This window comes from Acromyrmex echinatior, chromosome 2, assembly GCF_024713525.1.
Source record: "Acromyrmex echinatior isolate Ae372 chromosome 2, ASM2471352v2, whole genome shotgun sequence".
In the NCBI taxonomy this organism is placed as follows: Eukaryota; Metazoa; Arthropoda; class Insecta; order Hymenoptera; family Formicidae; genus Acromyrmex; species Acromyrmex echinatior.
In genome coordinates, this window is record NC_141853.1 from 1,300,799 (window position 1) to 1,324,595 (window position 23,797).

Here is a 23,797-nt window from a genome sequence, read left to right on the forward strand (position 1 = left end):
ACCAATTACCGTCGAGAAAGAGCTCTGCGCACCATCAGGGGTCCACTGGCCCTCTCATCTCGCTTGCAACCCTATTCAATGTTGTTCATGAGCGCCGTAAAGAGTTTACAATCAAATTACGGTAAGTCGCGTCTACACCCGCCGGGTTTATCAAAATAGAAAAAAAAAATCCATTTGTAGAATGCCGATTTATTTGATGGAATTTTATAGAATAACATGCGATATATTTTATTTTAGGAAATAAAATAAAATTTCCCACATAAAATATTTCGACGTAGAGAAATTTCAACATATGAAATATGTATATTCTACATATATGCATACTCTTTGTAATATATTTTGCAAAAGATACAGAGACAAAGATTTTAGATTCAAACAAAGCTGTAAAAAAATTTCTTCGACATCTCTGCGTCTCGTAGAAAAAAAAATTCTGGCTGCGCCAATGCGTTGTTTCTCATGTTGATCCTTTTACACTGTACGGGTGGTGGGTAACTATACAAAAGCAAAGAACGCGTAGGCACACAACTCTCGGTATCTTGAATCTCAAACGGAAGCTGGATACTGCGAGCAAAATCTACATTGCGAAACAAAAGTCCCTTATTTTTCGTAACAAGCATGCACCGTCACAAATCTTGTTTTAATGCTAATGTTTAGTTACACAATCTTTTGTATTTAAACTTTTGATTCTTAAATCGTAGTGTCGATCCTTGAATCTATGGCTCAAATGCAGAATATAAATTAATATATATATATATATTAAACATTTAAGGATTATCTCTAAAAATGCTTTCGAATATTCTTGCGCAATTAATTTTTGAATTATTAGATTACTTTAATCTTAAATGCCGAGTATCAATAAACATAATTTAAATTAACAAAATATATACGTGAAAAAATAGTTTTTACATTTTTTAGCTTAATAGAAAAAAAAAAGTATATAAAAAGACATTTCTAGCAATATATAATGAAATAATGACATTTATTTTAAAAAATATTTATTTTCTCTCATAACTATTAATTTCTCTCGTATTATCATTTCTTTAATTAAGTTTCTCGTGCTTAATGAAATAATTTTTAACGAGCAGTGCTGTAATGATACAAAGTCAAAATTGAATATCATCTTGACGCATTGTTCATTACATCATTATAAGTAATAAACGTGCGTATATCATCGTACTACATAAATGTTACCAAATAAACGTAACACAAAACTCACCCAAGGTAACGTTATTAAATTCCATTTTAATTTAACGAAATATACGAGCATACCACTCTTAACCTGGCGACAAGCCATTGCCGGGAAATATGAAAAAAAAAAACGCGATTACTATCAAGGATATCGAGTTCATCCGGAATACGATCAATGACGAATTGAATACAACGTGAATGAATAAAAAAAAAGGATTAATCGAGCTATGGAAGCAAAAAATTACAAACGAATTCGGATTAAAGCCATCCCGGTTTTCGCGCGGGTATCGAACCGCGAATGTCGAGAAATCATCCCAACGGCCAATGCAAACAGGGCAAATTCAAACGCACAAAACCGAGGGTGAGCTACGGCGAACAATAGCGTCAGCCTTGGTCCGATAATTAAATTGACGCGGGCTTTTGCACACGCGGCAAGTGACAAAATCGCTCGTTAATTCACACATGCCGATACAACCGCCCGAATCACTCGCAATTCTAAGCGCGATCGAAAGTATGCCAATTACAATACAATTTCGTCACTCGGTGACCGTCACTCTCCTCTAGAAGATCCAATATCAGCTTTACTTATTGACATTTCGATCGTTGTTATCTCGCTGTATTGTTTGCGGTATTATTGACGCATTATAATACGACGCTATAATATAACTAAATTTCATGTTTCACAAAGATTTAGTATACCATATTCGATGATCGCGAATTCGTCGACTAACTAGTAGTGCAAAGTGACGCATTAGTGCGCACTGGTATATTAAAACCATTGTACAAATCTAGGTGTAAAAGTAAAATACGAGTATTTTGAATTCACTAGGTCTCACTTTAAAGAGTTAAAAGCGAGCCAGTCTTAAAAAAGTGACTAAACAGTTTTCAATTTTCAAAAGTAAGAGTTCACTCTAAAAGTTGTAGAGAGTATATTTTACAAAACGACACAATATATAAAATATATTGAGGATTTAATAACGTCGTTTCTATTTATACATTAAACACACATCTTTACGGCAATTTGCGTACAACAGCTAAGCATCTAATCGAATTCGCTACAGGAAATTATTCGCAGAACGAAAGTTCAAGGATCAAAGAGGCGGGTGTACAAGCCGCAACTCGTGAAGAATTACGAAGACCTACGAAAACCGCCTACGAAAACCGCCTACGAAAACCACCATGACGTCAACGCGAATCGGCAGGAATACGTGATCGCGCGAGGTAAAATCCGGCGAACAATAGTTCGCGTTCGCGCGTTAATAGAATCGTAATCTTTCGCTCCCGCGCCCGCGGCGAGGAGCAAACGGACCTGTGTTAATTCACCGCGCTCTACACGTACATGCACACCCGGAAGACTCGAATTAATCTCAATTTCAAGCATCGCCCGGAGGGAGACGCGGACGGGTCGCGCGGACGGAATGGAGAGAACGCGACATCGTTCCGCAGTAGAATATCGCGATATTCGCGATTCGCCGGCTCGTCTCTCACGTTTTCCCGCGCAAACATTACGATCGTGCCAATCTGGAAATCACCCTGTGATCCTGCGCCAAGATAGAAGTGAGGCTGCGCCGCGCCGCGCTGGCCCGATTTAACGCCCGGGATAATGGAAACATTTCCTCGTGCGCAATGAACGCGAGAGTGACGTGTTACATCTGCCGCAGATGATTAAAGACAGAAATGAAGCTAGAAAATTGCACATCCCGGCGATAATAACAGCTACGTCATACTGACAATGTAATGGAGGTGATGGTATCGGTTTTCTGACAAAGCCCCGATTTTTCTTAGTTCAGCTAACGCTAGCTGAGGCCAAATAAATTAATTTTCTAGATCGCTGTTATGAAATTATTTGTATCATACAAAACGAGTAAAATATTGATGGATTGATTACAAAATTAATCTATTCAAGTCTCGATTATTATTAGATAATGCATATATAATGCAAAAATCTTTTATTGCTTTTCAATTTCCCCAATATTTATATAGTTTACAAATCGAATATAATATTTCTCTGAAACATTTGATATGTATATATCCACTTCAGAGACCTCAATATCAAACCAACCACTAACTGCTCAGAGAGACCGATAGAAAATAAATTCTGGACAGTAAACGGAAGTAGTATGGTTTAACATTCAATAGATTTGTTCGCATGCTTTAATATGCTCCAACATGCTCAGACCATAACTCCTACAACGCGTTGGAGTGATCGAGTAGAAGCTATCGAGTAGAAATATGTTAGAATATGTTGGAACATGCGACGCGAACAAACCTAATATATGGCATGCATTCATCACAAATCACAATAATTAATTATCGCATATAGTCATAAGATATGGAATATCTTATAAGATGTGTTCTATGCTGTAGCAAAATTTAGAAAAATCTAAGTAATTAATAATTGTAATTTTAATAATTTTAAACGTGCAAGTAGAAATCAACATTTTAGCTTTTCGCTCAATTCTTAAAAAAGATCATTTTAATTAAATTTCAATTGTTTTTATCAATACTTAAGCAGTTATGAAACAAGATCGTATTTAATTAATGAAATATTCCAAAAACTACACTTTCACATTTTAGAAAGAAATGGTTACATTATTACATATACGATTTAAGCGGTACGAGACAAAATCGAATCGATCTACCCGCAAATTAAAACCGCGGAATAGTTTCGCATACGCACGTACCGATATTCTGCATTTTGTTACGTGTCAACCGCGTCACCGTTCAAATGGTAGGTGGATGTCGCATTTGTGGCATTTTAATTGCTAATTTAATTAAATGCGCCTTTGGACCTCAACATCACCGCGGAGGGCAATTAAGACGCTATCAGCAAGGTGTTATTAATTAATGTATCGTGACCGCACCTCGATGTTCAATAATCAACTTCGTGAATTCTTTGAAAATGCCGTGCAAGTATACGATTGCGAATGTGTAAACGAAAAAATAAGATTTTTACCGGATGTCCATGTTTTTAAAGTATAACCTGTTTTTTATGTTTACTCCATTATTACACAAAACGGACAGTTTTTTGCTAAAGTATCTAAAAATTTAAGTACATCTGAAAGTAAGATCTGAAAGTAATTTTGGAACTATCAAAATTATTATATAGGATGTTTGATAAGTAACTATAAAACTCTTGTATAAGGGGAGCGAACTAAATTGACAATGAGTTGAAAAGTTTTTCTTTACAATTTTGCAATTTTCACAATAGTAACAAAATATCAATTACTAAAAAATCACTGAATATTAATTTTTAATAATTTTTTACTCAAGTAGTATCAACTTTATAAAAAAACAACATAAGATAAAAATTGTTTATTTTCTTCTCATAGGAGTCTAGAAATTTTTTCAGAATTTTTTATCAATTTTTTAATGCTGCATTTTCTTACACACACACACACACACACAAATGTATATATATATATATTGGCAACTATTTTTACTAACATGAGAAAATGCGGTACAAAAAAATTCTGAAAAAATTCTCTTTTTAGACTTTTTAGACTTATTAAAACTAACTTTAGTCCGCTCTACCCTTATGCGAGAGTTTTATCGTTACTTATCAAACATCCTGTATAAAACACTTATATATTGTATAATGAGCAATGCTGTAAAGAGTTTTGACATTCTAGCAATTAGTTTGAGCGCCCTACATAATTATTTTAGTCTAATAAAAATTTTTAAATTTGTATCTTACTAAATTTTTAAATACTTCAATAAAATCGTTCTTTACGTGCATAGTAATTAATTAGCTTTTTTCAATCTCTCTTTAGTTTCTTATTTCTTCAAGCTACTAGATCTCATTGCTCTTTTTAAATTTTACAATGCAGAAATCTGTAAACTTTAACGATTCTTGAACATTTTAAATTCTCTTCCTTTAAATTTCTGATCTATGAATCCATTGTTCTTTAAATTTACCGTTATAAGAATCTTTCATTGATGAGTATTGAATTTTCTGACTGAAATTTCTAATTATTATATCCGTTTTAAACGTCATACTCCAATTTAAACAGATCAGTAATTTAAACAGTATCTTTTCTCATTAAACTTATTATCGCCCAATTTTAGAGACATTCACTAACCCTTCGATGACTTTCGTAAGAAAAGAATTCAAAGGACTCAACAAGATAGCCTCCGTAACTCGTTCACCTATGACGACCGTGCACGAAAAAAAAAAAGAAAGAAAAAGGAAGAAGAAACGGATAGGAAGTGCTCAAGGTTAATCGTATCGTGGCGACGGAAAGCCATCGTCGTGGTGGAAAGTCGAGGAGAGATGAACGCTTAGGAGGTCCGAGGCCATTTATTCGATTCACGGTAGAGCGAATACGGACTCGTGTCTAGACGCACAAACGGCTCCTGTCTCATCTTTCTTTCTCTCTCATTCTCTCTCTATCTTCTCCACTTCTATGCAGGATCGTCTCCCAATCGCGGATGATCCGCGAGACCGCCGTTTGCCGCTGGACAGAATGTCTAGGATGTGCCCGGATGTAGAAGCGTGTTCCGGATCATCGGTCCCGCGCGCTTCCGCCTCGTCAAGACTCAACCGACATTGGGTCTGATCGGGAATTATTGTCCGACCTTCCCGAGGATCGCTATTGTCACGCTCGACCTGAGTCCCTACCCGAAATCATCCGACTACGATCCTTTACCTTCCGTCCTGCGAAGCATCATGTCTTGATCGAGTTCGTATGGAAAATCGAGATCGTTTTTTTTCATAGATAATTTTTTTTTTTTTTTTTGAAGGATAATTAATATATCAGATGGAAAAAGATTCTTTGAAATTTTGAAGAATATAATGCATAAAGAGAAGTAGATTATTAAATTCACAGAATTGATCTATCGAGATCTATCAATAACCGATCAATTGTAATTTTAGCTGCATCACTCACATAATTCACAAAAAGAAAAAATTAATTAAAAAATTGTAATAAACTTATAAATTTTATTATGTAATAAATTATAAACTTTATTGTATAATAAATTTTATTATAATATTTTTATGATTAAAGTTTCAATATCAGAATTTTTTCCCATAAAATAGATTTATTAATATATCATGTTGTTTTTCTCTATTCATTAATAATTTATGTAAGTAACTCTTTTTGCATCGATATATACTTATACATTTTTCTTTTATTTTCGCAGAAGAATGGATGAAGAGCGCGCTATGTTTGCAAAATCGACCCGCGGCGTCGTCGATTTGCACGCAAAAGCCGACCGCGACGTAAACGTCACGATGTCTAATTTACAGCTATTTTTGCTCGGCCGTCAGCAACCAAGCGACTAAGCAACCAACCCGCTGAGAAGAAGAGCCGATGCGGCGGTACCCCACTTTCAAGAGGATCGTAAATAAGACGGACCGCGATTCGTAACCGCCGCGCGCGGTTTCTGTACGCCGATATATGGCCGAGATAGGTGCAAAGCGAGTTCTGCCTCTCCGCTCGTGAAAACCTTCCCACAGACTGTCGAAGAAATGCCGAAGAGTTCTTCTTCCGAAGAACAATAAAGCGAATTTGCAGAGTAACTATCAATAATATTAGGTCGTTCGTAGACCTGGGGATACGAGCAGTATATAAAGAATTCTGCGCTCAATTATAGAAATGTATAATTACGTAACTATAAATTTCCAGTAATAAAATTAATTACCATTTTTTCATGCATTTACGTGTAATAATCTATGTCTACCATTTCTTATAATTAATTTTAACTGACTGTTAATCTTATCATTAAAATGTAAATATATGTTATTTTAGTTATCTTAGACCGATATTTATAGTTTTTATTTAAGATTTTTATTTAAGATCGGCTTAAGTAAGGCAACTCTGTGATGGTTTACGACATCTTAAAACTATATTTACAATGATTTTATAAACCGACTACTAAATATCGATCTTATCGAATAGTTCCATTTTATTTCATATCGTCTTCTGACAGAAAAATAATAATTTTAAAAAAAGAGAGAAGAAAGGGAGGAAATTTTATATAATAGAATAGAACAGCTTTACAATAACTATGCAAAATATTTATTTTAACAATAACTCTCAGAAATATATATATATATAACAGTTAAGACGGATGGACATGCTTTGCGCTCTCTCTTCGCGTTCCTAGTTCTGATAGGTAACATTGCCGCTAAAGGATCCGCTATTAATGGCACGGGCTCGAGGCACGAGCCGACATCCATCGAGAGGATTTCTCTAACAGAGACGAAGCTGGTGGACGAAGCATGAAGAGGGGACACAGGCAACACTAGACGGAATGAACGAGATAGAGCAAGAAGAGGAGGAGGAGGAAGAGGAGGAGGAGGGAAGCCATCGTCGACTGGAAAAAGCTGGCGTAGCTCTACTTTGACGAAAGGCATTTTGTTGTCGGAGTCACTCCTCCCGCCTGACGGACAGAAAAGCGAGCGAGCACGATGCAATTACCGGGCACGACGCGAGTCGTCACTCGTGCTGGATCGTCATGGCGAGGCTTCGCGGCTCTCGAAAGGGATGAGCAGAAAGCCCCGATCAGCGCTCGTTGACATGCCTCTCTCAAAACTTAGACACGATGTAGAAGCGCGAGCGCATACATACGTGGAAAAAAAGTCATTTGCACCGGCTCTATTATCTGATGTCTTTCATTAAAATCGATCCAATTCTTACCAATCGATCTCTTTTCATAAGCGAGAAAACAGAAGAATCTAAGCTGAACTAATTGTTTAATAAAAATCTTCAAGATTAGACAATTACAGCACATTGATTTTTCATAATTGGAAAAGAATCAAATTTGAAATTAATCTTCAAATTTAAATGTAATTCTGCGTCGTACGCTATTATTTTAACTATAAGTAGATCGTTTATCTGAAAGAACAGTATTTCAGAATTATCATCTCTTAGACTTGAATTCTATAATATATCATACTGAATGCTATAATTAATAGCAAATGGACATATTTATTGCTACAATATTCTTCTTCTAAGTCAATTAAGCAATTTTATAACAGCACAAGAGGATTTTGCCGCCCCTAAGCATCACCATCTAACCGCCCCCCAAATGGCTTCATCAATTTATAAATTTGATAAAAGGGAAAATGGATAAAAAATTGATTTATACACCCGCATTAGCTAATAAAAACATACAATAATCCTTCATAAGTAAATATACATTTTAACTGTATATTTGAAATATCGTTTCTGATAAAATATGCTTGATGTAACTCGTGCAAAAAACTATTAGATTAACAAATTAAAAATTTATCTCAACCATGTGAAAATTTTCTTCAAAAATTTGCCATCCTAGGCAAGTGTCTTGTTTGCCTATACGTTAATCCATCACTGGCACAAGAGATAACAAAAAATCCTATTCATGTTAATAATGCACATTCAGAGAATGCAATGTATATGTATATATCTCTAATTGCCGGTCACATATACATTTATATTGAATATCACGATATATGCATGAATTCTTCGAGTTTATCAAGTATGGACATGACTATACGTCGGCATTCGAGAAAATGTGGTTGGAGTGATGATGCACCCCGCAATTTAACTTACAACACAGCTAAAATAGCAGGGCGCTCTTATACCATACCTCCGTTCTTTGCTTCTCCGACCCGTTCGCGAGCCGTTTCGACCGCTAGCTCGAGTTTAATCTCTTGGTGCAATTACTGGAATAACGCGGTGGGAATAATAGATTCGACTTGGATTTCGCGAGGCTTGCGTCGGGAAACCGGATAGTTTGGCTTTTAACGTAATATTGTGTTTCAGAAGTCTGACACGCCGAAGATATTGTACGGAGCGTACCGCGAATAATTATAACGACTTGTAACGCGTAGAGTGGAAAATGCAGAAGGTTCGGGCGATAAAATATACGGACGGACTTTACGTCTTGCCCGAAGTGATTGGAACACCGACACCGTTGAAAGTTAAACCGGGCTAGGTTTACAGTCTTACAGAGAGCTCTCACTAACGTAATCATTCGTAGAAATACGTGCGAGACGATAACAGTCACGAATGTTTTAACTTACTTACTGACGAATGGAAAAGAAATTAAACGGCGGCGTTATAAAAAATTATGTTTGCGTAGCAACTATTAGGTATAAAATAAAATATGTAAAAACATGCTAATCAAACCGCTACATAACTCCGCTACATAAAGTTATAATTGATATTTATAATCCGCCGCTTCAATGATGATTGCGCATCACACTGACGTTATTGAAACTTATGATTAGCTGTCATAATAATACCAAGAATTTAAAGTTTCTGCTTATAATATTAGAACAGAGATAATAAAATCCAAGAATAAGATATAAAGTTACACCAATAGTTCTAATGATAAATACTATTTTGTTAAAACAAAATGCATATACGAAAAGCATTTTCTTTTATTTTTTTTTTCAATTATTACTTTTCGTTATTTACACAGAAAGAATGATTTTGTTAAAGTATGTAAATATTTAGCTAGATATAAAAATCCGAAAATGATTTTGTTGGACTACTAAAATAATTACATAAGAAAGCAATGATGAGCAACTGTGATACACAATGCAAGAAGTTTTGATATTCTAACAATCCAAAATTTAAACATCCTACATAATTATTTTGATGGCCTGACAAAATTATTTTCAGATCTAAATCTAAATTTTTAAATACTGTAATAAAATTATTCCTTCCACGTAAAAAACGCGAAGCTATAATTCAAGTAAATGAATGAATATGTAACTAATTTTTTCAGCAAACCGTCCTTTTCGTATGATTATGACAATGAGCAGTGAATAATTTGCATTTGTTTCAAATTTCAAATATGGAACTCATCGTAAATAAAATATGCTATAGAACGTTAATAAATGATAAAATAATAGCTACAAGAGATATCAATCAAAAATTGTATCCGACATGACACAATGAAATAGATCATGTAGAGCACGTTAGCAAAATCTAACAGATAGCATGCATACACCAATTCAACAATCCTATGATCGATAACAAGTAAAATGCGGATGTATAAATAAATGAATAATATATCAAATATAATTCCTAGTATAACTATTTTATTGAATTTTATAAAGCCTTAATTATATTTCATTAAATGTTTTTTATATTCAAGGAATACAAAAAAAAATGACAGAATGTATATAAATGTGAAGTAGTATATATATATATATAAATGTATAGTTACTCTAATTTTATATCCCATGACCCATTTATAGTTTGAAAGGCTCTTCAGCCTACGTCTATGTGATATTAAAAAATTGTTTTCCATCTTTTTGTCCTTACCTCTTACAGTTCAGTCTGTTTCGTCCTCCGCGACCCGATGGGGCGCACGCGCCGCGGTATATTGTATGCTCTTCCTCGAGATTTATCGACTGTCATCATCGCGTAAGCATAATCAATCATTTACATTGTAATCGGACGGCACCACGATCGGACACCGAGGCGCCCGGCCGATTCCCGACGTCGGCATATAACTCACGAACCGCCAAGTCGTTTCAATCTACAGCGCCACAGCGACAATGGAAATGTGTCGTACTCCAAAGTGCTGCCATTTATCCTCTATCCGGCAAACGCTATTCGCGCGGCGGAACTCGCCGGCGCGAGACAGACGAGATTACGAAGGCGGATTGGCGCGTTGCGGCGCTACGCGTTACATTGCGTTGCACACGCGTTGCATCACACGAATACTTCGAACAAACGGGGAGATAACCCGATGAACGGCCGTTGGGGATGCTTCTAATCCGAATAATACGTATGTCTTTTGCGCAACCTCGTTGAAACGAAAATAGCATAAGATGAAAATAGAATGAGATTAGAACGAAAAAAAAAAAAGTACTCGAGGAAGAAGAAAAGAACTTATAATAGAAATGAAGTAGGCAATTAAATGGAACATACTAAAATAGAAGCAAAGTGAGTAGTAAAGTTTTTGATAGAAAAATTTTATATAAGACTGTATAAGTCTATATAAAAATATCAAAAACTATTTTCGATTTTATATATAATTCTATTTATAATTTTAATATTTTAATTTTATTTATATATATATTATATATATTGTATATGCAAACGGAGCTTGTATTATTACTCAAAGTTAAACAATCTTGACCTTTTCGGAGGCCACATACAAGGGAAATGCAGCTGCAAAAATGAGTAATTCAACTCAATCAAAACCCACGATGATCTCGATGTGATAACCTATCGGCGTGTCTTTCTTGACAAGTAAATGTCCCGGAAACGATGGCTGACCACTTCGTTTTTAACGTGACGAAATATATATACTAGTAGCTGAAATATGTTATCTGTAAGGTCAAATGTGTTCTTAGTTACACGATATCATAATGCGCTTATCATACATGATAACGGCATTTATATATTCTTGTCAGTTAATCATATCTTCTATTTGGAAGAGTGAAGACAGATATTATTATCCTATTATATATTGTGTGTGCAAGAAAACCGATATTGCATTAAATAAAATAATGAGTAAATTTGGACGAATTTTCTTTTTTGAAAATTCAATACTGAATCAACGAAATCTATATACAGCTAAAATACATAACAGACACCAAAATGAAAAGAGCAGCGATTATATCAATTCGAAGATATCAGTGTTTAGCTTTCAAATTAAAAGGTCATAAAAGTTAAAGTATTCCAATTAATAATTCCATAAAATTAAATTTATAACTCGATTTAAATTAACAAAATCAACAAATATAAACAAGCAAGATTTTAAGCATATAATGTGGTTTCTTTATTTTTTAAATTAAAATTTTCTTTCTTTAATTAAAATCTTTTAACACATTTCTAATATAAACTCCATTATAACAATATACTTGTCATTTAAAAAAAATTTTTAATCGACGCGATTAATTTATCTCCACATAAAGATATCATTGCGAAACGACACACAACAAATCGTGATAATCAATAATCGAAAAATGGCAAAATCACAAATTTACTTACATTATATCTGTACGCATTCATAGAATAATTTATCACGTAAAATTCTACAGCGTGAAGAAAAAAATATAGAAGACGGTCGGACTTCCGCGTCTTTGATTCGGTGAGAAAGCTGCTCTTACGCTCTCCTCGTCTAAGGTTCATCACACTCTCTTGGTTACCCACGGCCAGTTTTCTCGCGTGCACTCAAACACCGTGTATTATCTGCGTCCTCGGTTGTATGTACGTACATACAAGTGCCTAGACGGCGAGCAAGGTCTCACGGCCGATGGATTAGGTACACCGTTTGCTCGCGCTCAGCCTCGACTCGGTAAACATCTTCAGCATTCTTTGAACGCGAGAATCGTCTGTGTATACTGCACGGGATGCATGAGCAGTTCAAGTATATTGGTAAAGATGCACGATATTGCAATTCTTCGGCGATAACATGTTATCTCTCTCGCAAAATTTTTTCTCTGGAATATTTTTCTCCGTAATTTAATCATTCGTTGGTTCTAAAAGGCGAAAATAGATAAGAGAGTACTGTATAATAATTTTACATGTTTTGGATTTTTTTTTTTTTGGAAATTGCTACGTACATGGAAAGAACAATTTTATTGAAGTATCTAAAAATTTAACTAGAAATATAGGTCTGAGAATAATTTTATTAAACTATAAAAATAATTATATAGGACGCTCAAACTGATTGCTAAAATAGCAGAACTTTTTGCAGCATTATGCTTGAATTTTCTACATAATTTTGATGATTTAATAAAATTATTTTTAAATTTTTATCTAACTAAATTTTTAAATATTTCAGCAAAACGTTCATTCGTTGTAGTATTTTCGGGGATTTCCGCTCGCACCAATCCACTTTCCTCTGCGTTTAGGTCTAGCTGCCAGTTGGCTTGAAATGTATTTGGAATAAATGTTTATTCTGTATCTGCTGCTACGATTTCTGAGAAAGACCACATGTTATGTAATTAAAATTTAAATATGGCATTTTCTATATTATTTTAAATTATGTGAATAAATTATAAGAAATACTGCAACAATCATTAAAAGAAACAAACTATTTAAAGTATATCGCGGAAAAGTTTAAATATCTTTAATATTACTAATGTTTAACAGTTTTAAAAGGAATTCACTATTTTCCTTTCACAATTATTAAGATGCAAATATATAGTTCTAAAGAAATTTTCATATTAATAAAAAGTTAGGAAATTTATTTTTTAATGAAGACGCGAATCAAGCCCACTTACTTATGAAGCGTAATCAATTTTCAAACGTAATTATTTCATAAGACAATCATAATCTGTTCTTTCAAACAATTTATTTATTCATTTAAAAAATAATATTAAAAAATGTCATATTTAAATTTCAATTACACAACATGTGGTCTTTCTCAGAAATCGTAGCAGCAGATGCAGAATAAATATTTATTTCAAATACATTTCAAGCCAACTGACAGCTGGACCTAAACGTAGAAGAAAGTGGATTGGTGCGAGCGTTTTACACGGAAATCCCCGAAAATACTACCTCTAACCGCGATTCCCTTGCGTAAACGCAAGAAGGAATGGTTATCGCGGATATCCCGCGTGTTCAGCGCGGAAACATTTTACACCGCGCGGACGTGCACCGGTTAAATAAATCGGCGTCGGGGTGTTGCGTGCCCCGAGGTCAGGACCGGTCTCGTCAGCGAGATAGGAAATCGATAGAGGGTTAACGGCTATACTTTCGTCACTTCCGAGTACGAAGCCCTTCGCCTTCTCGTCTGTAGTTAATAAACTGGCGGGCAACGAGAAAACGCGCGAGTGCCGCAGTCAAAGGACGCTTTTGATCCGCTTATTGGTCAGGCAGACTGGAAAAGCAGTGAGGAAAGGAGAAAGAGAAAAACGATAAAATTATTTAAACATCATTATTCATTTCTGCGAATAGCTACACGGGTAAAAATGCGTATTGTATCATAAAAATATAATTTTGTAAAATACGTGAAATTTATTTGTAATACTTAAAAAATCAACATTATTGTATGCATGATTTATGTAGAATATATATATTTATCAGATATAAATATTTTAAAATATCAAAATGTTAATTAATAAACTTTATTTTGTTTTATGCTCCTCAAATTTCGTTGCATATATATGTAAAACTTTACTTATCAATTAAATTACAAATAAAAATGTGTATAACTTTCAGATATAAGGTAAAACATTATGAGATATGTTAAAACATTAAAAAAATAAAAAAGATAAAAAGTAAAATGATTAACGGGCAATTGAGAGCAGTAATCAACGCAATTGTACGTGCGTAATAATTAACAAATGTATTGTTCTAAATGTTACATATGGAAGAATCGAACGTTTTAGATCCGTTCGAACGATCCGTTCATCAGCGATGTCCTATGATAAATTAAAATTAATCGTACTGTAACGAAATATGTCTAAAAATCAGCTGGAAGTGTCTTCAATTCTATGTTTTATGAAAAACATCCGTGTCAATAAGTTGTTTGGCTGAGTAAGCACAGCTACTGATCATGACCAATATTCAAAAAGAAATTATTTTAAAAGAATGAATGCGGAATTCGTTTAGAGTACTGATTCGCACAAAATAAATTGTTTAAAAAATAATATCAATCAAATTAATATACGTTTATTAATAAAAACTGTGTATTATGAATAAAAGTGCAAAATATCAAAATGTCCTATAAATAAATACGCGAAACTAAATATATTTAAGTAATGTATTAAAGTATGATTTAACAAATTAAGTAATACGTGTTCCAGTATTAAGAGCATAAATATATTCCAATAGTTGAATTACATTTTCAAGAGTGGAAAGGAAGAAAAAAGATTACAATGAGAAAGAGACAGAGCGAAGGAGTTAAACGTGTTACTATTCAGTCAGAGCTCGAGTTCTGACGTGTTAAACTTTCATAACTTCTCGAAGAACGGTGTCTTCCAGTACGCGGCATTCATTATGAAAACCTCTTGATGAAACTATGCCTTGGTAACAGTCCGACGGTCCATGTATACCCGGAATCTGCAGCTGTTGGCTATTCCGCTAGCGAATGTAATATAAATTATGATTTTCAATCTCCGATACCGAAGCTCTTTCGAACTTTTCTCAAAATATCAAGCTTGAAAAAATATTAAATTAATATTTTAATGTTTATATGTTTGTATATTTCTAATTTAAGCAGACATGAGTGTATCACATATCAATTAAATCACATTAAATATTATCGATTTGTTATTCAACACCTTTTGAAAATAACGTAATATGAGATGAATATTTAATTCTGAAAATTAAATATAATAATTAAGTTTCATATTGAATTTCTATTAAAGACAGATCCAAAGTTGCAGTAAAATCTTTTCATTTATATTTTAGTAATACATGTATCTATATAAGAAAACATATGTCCAGAATATATGTCTAAATATCTCAGTAATAAAGGCATCAGATAACTCCATAATTAAATATGAATTAAACATCCGAGATATATAGATATTAACACATTAAACGCTGGCGACACACATCGTGTAGACACACAAAGACTTTAGCAATATATTAAAATGACTAATCAAGGTTTTCAATTGCATAAAAAAATAATAATTTTCAAACATTGGATAGTTTCAAGCTCTTGCTTGTATTTTTGCCATCTTTTATGTACCTTCCGCAAAATAACTTTTTTTCTTTGAAATCATCATCAAAAAAGTTGCATCGATTATAAAAACGTATATACAAATTATTTTCAATATAATAAACTCTATAAATAAGGTATATCTAAAAAATATATTCACAAAAATTATATACCTATAAAAATTGGCCGGCGCTCAATGTATTAAGGCATATGTGATGCTAAAATGAACAAGTGGCAAAACTGTTCGCACGTAACAAGGACTACGATAGAAATGGAAAGGAATCCTTGATGGAGTAAGTAAACGACGAAAGCTGTCGCCGCAGCTGATCCTCTGCTGAGAACCGAAACAAACTTGCTGTGAATGCAAGATGGATAATTGGGACAATGACAACTGGATCGCCTATATAGCGACGCCGTTCGAATCGATTTAATCGCCAGGCACCGCCCGCAGGGCGTGTCGGTAAGCACCGTCGGACATCGTTATTAAGCGCATATAAATTAGCATATAAATTGTCCCTCGTGCCCGAAGCTCCGCGACGGCGACTCTGTCATATAGCAGAGTCTCTTCGTCGCGGCAAGTGGCACTGTAATGTCCAACTACGATTATACGGATAAACTGTCGTCACTTTTCGTTGTGCTCAAGACAAATGATAAAATAAAAATATTAAAATCATATTATAATACATACTAAAGAAATTTTTAGTGAAGAGAAGAATTATCATTTATTATAGACTAGAAGAAGAGCTCAAAAAATTGCGCCATCTTTTATATACCTTCCGCAAAATAATTTTTTTTCTTTGAAATCATCATCAAAAAAGTTGCATCGATTATAAAAATGTATATATAAATTATTTTCAATATAATAAACTCTATAAATAAGATATATCTAAAAAATATATTCAAAAATTATAATAGATTCATTTGATCATGTAAATGATCGTGTATTTTATTGCTGATACGATAAAACGATTAATAGAAACGACAACCTATCTTTCACCACGCGGACAAATTTACAAATCTCCCAGGCTCTTTCAAAATCGAGCTTTCGTCTCCGTCACTGATCGTCCCATCTCTCTACTCCTCACACGCCTGCATGCACATGTATGTACAAGTGCATACGGGATCCGTATTCCCCTTCCCATCTCTCACGGCTCTGCATAATCCGGGAGTTACCTGCTACTACCCTGCACCGACCGATAGCGGACCCCAAAATACGCGCCGAATAGCAAACGATAGGACGAACACGAGGACGCCGACTCGCATCCACCCACAATGGCCGCCATTACCGATGCAACGATTTATCCTCTGTTAGTTGGTTCTCCGACATAGCCTGACTGGAGAATCGTTGCCTTAAGGTGCATTATTACTACCAATGTCCACTTTGAACAGCGAAAAAGCTATTCTCGAAACATATATTTTAATGGATCACAGAAAAAATTATTGTAACTGCATCGAAATTAATTTAATATTTTTACAATAATTTATTAGAAATGGCAAAGATTGAAACTTAATAAAAATCCTTTGAACTCTTAAATCTTTTTTATTAATTTCTCTTTAGAATTTAATGTGCTTACGTTCTTTTTATTGATATACAGTGACTCGCATTAATATTCGAGCATCATGATACTTTAGAAATTATTACCTTCTAAACATAATTTTTGTTGGAGTAAGAAATTTATGGCTTTTGTTTTTTAAATTGAAATATTCATTATAATTATTAAAAATATAAATTTTATTTTTATAATTACATTTACATGATACAGTTTCGAATATACTAAACTGTAGACTTTTGCTTAATTTTGATATCGCAAAAATATTCGGACACTTAACAAGATAATAATATAATATATATAAACGAAATAATAATTTTAATACTTTGTTGGATAACCTTTTTGTTTAATAATATGCTGTAAACGTTTAGGCATGTTAAAAATAATTTTTGTTAAATAATCTGATGTAATGCTCGTCCATTCCTCTTTTAATTGTAATTTTAGTTCTTCTTTTGATCTTGTAGGCATAATCTGAATGTTATGATCTAATAAATTCCATAAATTTTCTATGGGATTTAAATCTGACTGTGGTGGAGGATGTAATAATTTTGGACAGTTATATAATAAATATTCTTGCACTATTCGCGATTTATGTTTTGGATCATTGTCTTGATTTGTCTTGAAAATTTGAAACTATCTCGTATATTCATATTATTAGCACTTTTTATTAAATTGTCTTTTAGAATACTTAAATATTTATTTGTATCCAAAATTCTGTCAATGAAAACTCTACTAACTAATTCACCCACTCCTTTACTTGAAATACAACCCCAAACCATTAAACTTTCACCGCCGTATGTCACAGTTGGCTTCAAATTTTTCAGTTTGAATTCTTCGTTTGCTTTTCGCCATATCATTTTCCGCCCGTCAGATCCAAAAATGTTAAATTTGCTCTCATCAGCGAATATTACATCATTCCACCATATTTGTTCTGTAGAAATAAATTCCTTGGCGAAAATTCCAATTCATAATCTTTTCTTCCGATTCACTTCATTTATGAATGGCTTTTTACGAGCAACTCTACCGTTGTAACCACTTTCTTTTAATGCTTGACAAACTGTATCAAGATGTATCTTCTTGCTAGTCTCTTCGTATAATTTTGAAGTCAATTTTGTAGCACTTAATCCAGGATTTACTTTTATTTTCTTAATAATTTTACGTTTATCCTGTGAGTCAAATAATTTTGGACGTCCTTTCTGAGGTATTGATTCAATGCGATCTTCACGAACATATCTTTTTACAATATCTGCTACCGTACTCTTACTCAAATTTATTAATTACAAATTTATTAATTTACCGATTTCTCGATATAATTTGTCTTTTTCATAATGAAAAATAACAAGTTGACATTTATCAAATGAACTATTTTTGCCTTTACGTCCCATTTTCACTGTTAACTTGTGTGATTTTGGGAAAATTAGGTTAATTCAATTCGACATGAAATAAGTCACATATTTTGTACTTACTTCACGGTAAACAAGTAAGGAATAAACTAACTTGATTTCCGAGGGTCAGTAAAAATATAAAATATATTGAGTATCCGAATATTTTTGCGATTCTAAAATTAAGGATTAACTTATTTAATACTTTTACATTAAAAACTACATTAAGTTAAAAGAAAATTAATGTTTTTTACATCTATAATGAGCGTTTCCGTTGATTAAAAAACCATAAATCCTATAAAAAGTATATTTCAAAAATAATAGTTCCTCTATTATTATGATGTCCGAATATTAATGCGAGTCATTATATATTTAATATTTCAAATTGATGACGGAGAATCATTGTATCCCTATGATTTAAAAAAAACCAGCAAAAGATTATATTAATATAATAGATTTGTTCACATTACTTGAAATAAAAATTTGTATTAACTTAAAAGGAGATAAATATATATTCAGACATTAAAGAGAGAGAAAATGCAGATGTTGAGTACAAAAAGTACAAGCAACGTAAAGATTTATTCTATACTATTCTATACTATTCTATATTTTATATGTATGTATGTGTGCATGTGTACACATAAAAATACACACGCAGAGATATTTATATGCATATACAAAATACGCATTGGTTATTCATTTATTTTTAAATCCACTCATTATACGATATATTAAATATCATAACAATCTTTTAAAATAGTAAAGAGATTCTTATAGTGATCAATTCTTTATTGTTTTTAGCTGCATCATACTTATTGTTAGAACACAACGATCAATCTTCCATAAAATTTCATACACTATGATCAAACTAAGTTTTACATTTACTTAAGCATGTATACAAACTACGAAAATATTTTATACTATCGATAAACATATATATCGTTAAGTTTATAAGTATATAAAATTTATATGTATATAAAAAAAGAATAGAAAGCTCATGGACGTTTCTGGTGTGTTTATGCACTTTTTCTGCCTCAAAAAAGAAATCGTTTCTAAACGGGGAACGTTTTCGAAAAATTCAGAACGTACAATCATCGACATAAGAAGCATCGAACCATGGCAGTCAGATGTCAGTAGAACTCTGGTCGTTTCTCTCTATAGAGGACCAAAAATCTACACGCGGCTCAGCTCAAGTTCCTGGTCACGAAGCTCGATATCGGCCCGTAAAGCTCGAAGGGACGAGGTGTGGTATGGATACGACAGCGAATATCGCCGACGTCGACATGGGACGTATGGCGCAACGAGTTCTACCATCCTCCATTCTGACTTCGTACGATCTAGTGGAATAGCCGTGCGAGAGGTTTGAAAGTTTGACGGTGAGACCGAAGAAAAAAAAGCGAATGAAATAGTGGGAAGAGCAAAGTGAACGAAAGGGAGGAAGAGAGAGAGAGAGAGAGAGAGAGAGAGAGAGAGAGAGAGAGAGAGAGAGAATAAATGGAAGAAAGGGATGGAAGGATGTGGAGGAAGGGAAGGCGGCACGAAACTGTTGGAGTAACTCAAAAGTTACGTCGGAGCTCGCGATGGGCGCGCGGATAATTATTTATCGCCTTATCAAACTTTCATAATCCCGATGCGGACGGGGAAGGGGCAGGGAAAGGGTACGGCTGCCTTTTAAACGCTGACGGATCTATGCTCGCATCGGCCAAGTTTTTAACGAGTTTTTAAACGTCGTAAATGACGCCGCAGCGGCAAAGGAGGATCACTGCGGAGGTATGTTCTTTCCTTTTTCCACCGCTGTCGATTTCCATGCACAACGCCGGCTGAATTTTTTATCGCTTCACCACTTTACGTCGTGCTATGAGCCGCGAACCCTCAATAACTCGCCGATAAGAATTAACTGCGAGGATAAGAAAGAGTATATTCACATAGATAAATATTTCTATAGTCGTAGAGAGAACGTGATTTAATTATGCTTTTAAATGCGATAACGCAATGAAATAAATATTCCTATATAACAAATCATAAAATTATATTGTAAAACCTTGAAATTTTTATGTAAACTAATAGGTCGAAAAATAAACTAAAATGATTTCTAATTTGGAAAGTATGTTTGAATTTTGGTTTAATAAAAATGTGGTTCAATATATAATTTTTAGTCAAAAATAAAATGAGAGAAAAAAATTATATGTAACATATATATATATATATATTTTAGATAAAATACACAATCTCGGATAACAATGGACTATTCGGTTTTATCTTTTAAGCTCATTCATGTAACACATATCAAACAACAAATTATAAATAAAAATTCTCGATTATAATTTTTATTATTAAAATCGGAATACCTTAAAAATCATATTTTACATAATAGAATTCTAAACCAAGTCAGTATACCTTTCCTACCTTACTGAAATTCTTCGAGTATCTCAGCGTATAGTTTCAAGAAACGTGTTAGTACCTGACCGGATCGATATCACCTCAAGCGAAAAGTGATCGACATTACGATATCGGAACGGATTGGAACTCGCGTGGTTATCGAATATAGATTATCCGTTCAAAAAATGGAAATTATTGCAAGAACCGTGTACCGTGTAATTGCCATGCATCGATCGCAATACGGTTCTTCCTTTGCAGTGTTCAGGTTCGTCACTGAAAAAAGTATGCCGATATTTCTCGAAAAATATGTTATCAATAATATTAATTAATAATAAATCATTGCAATAATACGTGTATGATAAAATATTATTAATGCTTAATAATATATTAATATTATTTCCGAGTACACTTAAAATCAGTTCCTTCAAATGCCGGCGCATTTTTTTCTGAAACAATATTGCGATCATATATATATATATATATATACATATACATATGTATATATAAAACATGTACATATGTATAACAAGAGATGAATATTAATCACAGAGTATTAATCATACAGAGCGACTATCGATTATCATATGTAGCACGCGATCGCCAGTATGTTAAACAATAGCGAATACGCGCAAAGAGCGATTTAATCTCGTTGCTCGTCCGGAAAGATAAAATTCGACGGATTACGCCGATTCATTTTCCAGCGGTGAATAAATAATCGAGAATGTTATTGTCGCTGAAAACAATTCCAACGCGCGCGCCGCGATACGTTTGCACACGCGGTCGATCAGCCACGCAAACGCTGATTTACGGAGAATTTGCTTTTGCAAAGCTCTGATTCGTAAATGCCGTCGCGCGAATCCGCATCGAACAAATGCAGCAAATGCACGGAAACGTAAACGACAAAACGGCAACTGAATTGAACAAGTATGGGATCGATAATGTCAATTGCAACGCTAAACAACGCTAGATACTACCTGGCTTACGTAAGGGTGTTAAATTATATGTTATTACGATAGCTTCATAGAGAAGCCGTATATATGTATGTATATTGAAAATTTATATTTATTTAATATAAACCGCTCGTTATTCTTTTCAATCTATTATTTTCGTATCGATATGATTATTTTATTATTACTTTTATAATCATTTTATAATTATAATTAATTATTATTAAGCTTCTACTCTTCCTTACATTCAAGGATTTTTAATTTTTTCAACCAAAACTTCATTTCTTTTAATAAAAGATCGGTTAATTGGTTTTTGACATGAAATATCTTGGAAAATATAATCTTTAAATGTAATCGTTTTAAAATTTTATTACACAAAAGAACATTTGAGATTAATTAACAAATAGTATATTTCAAAAGAAGGTATAATGAACTTAGAACGACAGCATATCGCATTATTATTCTATTATACATTAGGCTTATTATTTAAATTCACCTTTTCCCACAGCGATGGGAGGAAATAATCGTTATTCGAACGAGAATTATGACCTGAACATGCAACATCTGCGGCGACTATAATTTAATGGACGTTCCGCGGCAAGTTACGATGCTTTCTGAATAAGATATGTACCTAAGTACGCTAGCTGTTCTTTAGGTCGACGTCATACTCGTATTCGACTACACTCTCATATGTAACTCGAAACATTAAGTTAATTTATTGATCTCGCAAGTGTAGCATTGTCGATGCCTGTGCTTTACTTTCAATCCACACTCAAGTCGTTATTGAATATTTAAGAATGACACTGTGCTTTACTCAAAAAAATATTTACTACTTATGACTTATTTTGTAATGTCTAGAAAACGAGATAGAGAGTAGTATTAAAAATAGAGAAAATCTTTAAACCAAAAATTATTTAAGTTAAAAATTCCTTCAGTTATCAGTGAAAAGAACTATTGTTAGAAAAAAATAGCATTGAATTACAACTAAATTTTAATGTAATCTTTTACTCTCTCCTTTTAACATCTTCTTTTGTTGTTAAAGTAAAGTTATACATATTAAATTATATACAAAAAGAAACAAATTCTAATATTTAGAAAATAATTCAAAACAATATTTTATACAGCAGCACAGATTTCTCCATAGAAAAAAAAAATGAATATGCTTTAGTTCAGAAATTCCACGAATTTTATCCAAATAGGATTATAAAATTAATTTCTCATTGGCAAAATGCAAAGAATGTAACACATATTATTTCAACAAAATATATTTAATTCCTCTGAAATTAAATATCGATTTTACATCAAAGGTCTTCGAAATCCGAAGATTATTAATACAATTCGACATTTCACGTGCAGCAACCTAATAATGTATGTTTTTCGCGGCAAAAATGTGTTTTATTTTGATATATATATACACATACAATAGTTTATCTAGATTTCAAGCAAAATGAAAAAAAAAATCGACAATATAGATATCCAAATTAAAGTGAATTGCGTGGGAAAAGGTTCATGAACGAGGGTTCAATTCTCATATTTGCTCCGCTGCATTCTGACGAAGACTAATTCGCCGAAGGAAATGTAGTGACTAGGCAAGATCAGGAAGATGATCGCTGCGAAAACACCCGCGCACTCCTTTGATTCGCCGCTGTAACGAGTTATTTAGTGATACACCCCGCAGCAGCTCCGCGGTTCATCGCGCTATAATAGCTACCGAGTGCATCACGTTTCCCTCGAGGTCAACATGGTGCATCCAAGCCGCGTTCTCGATGTGCGCCTCGCGTTT

General features: G+C 33.4%; 1 protein-coding gene and 1 long non-coding RNA gene across 8 annotated transcripts in view; one reads left to right on the top strand and one right to left on the bottom strand.

Moving 5' to 3' along the window:
• Rbp6 (RNA-binding protein 6) overlaps positions 1–23,797 on the bottom strand; it is a 748,725-nt gene that overhangs the window by 658,171 nt on the left and 66,757 nt on the right. The window lies entirely within an intron of this gene.
• Positions 5,615–6,848, top strand: LOC147910386 (uncharacterized). Its single transcript, XR_015544275.1, has 2 exons — positions 5,615–5,870; positions 6,334–6,848. It is a non-coding gene; the product is annotated as an uncharacterized LOC147910386 (long non-coding RNA).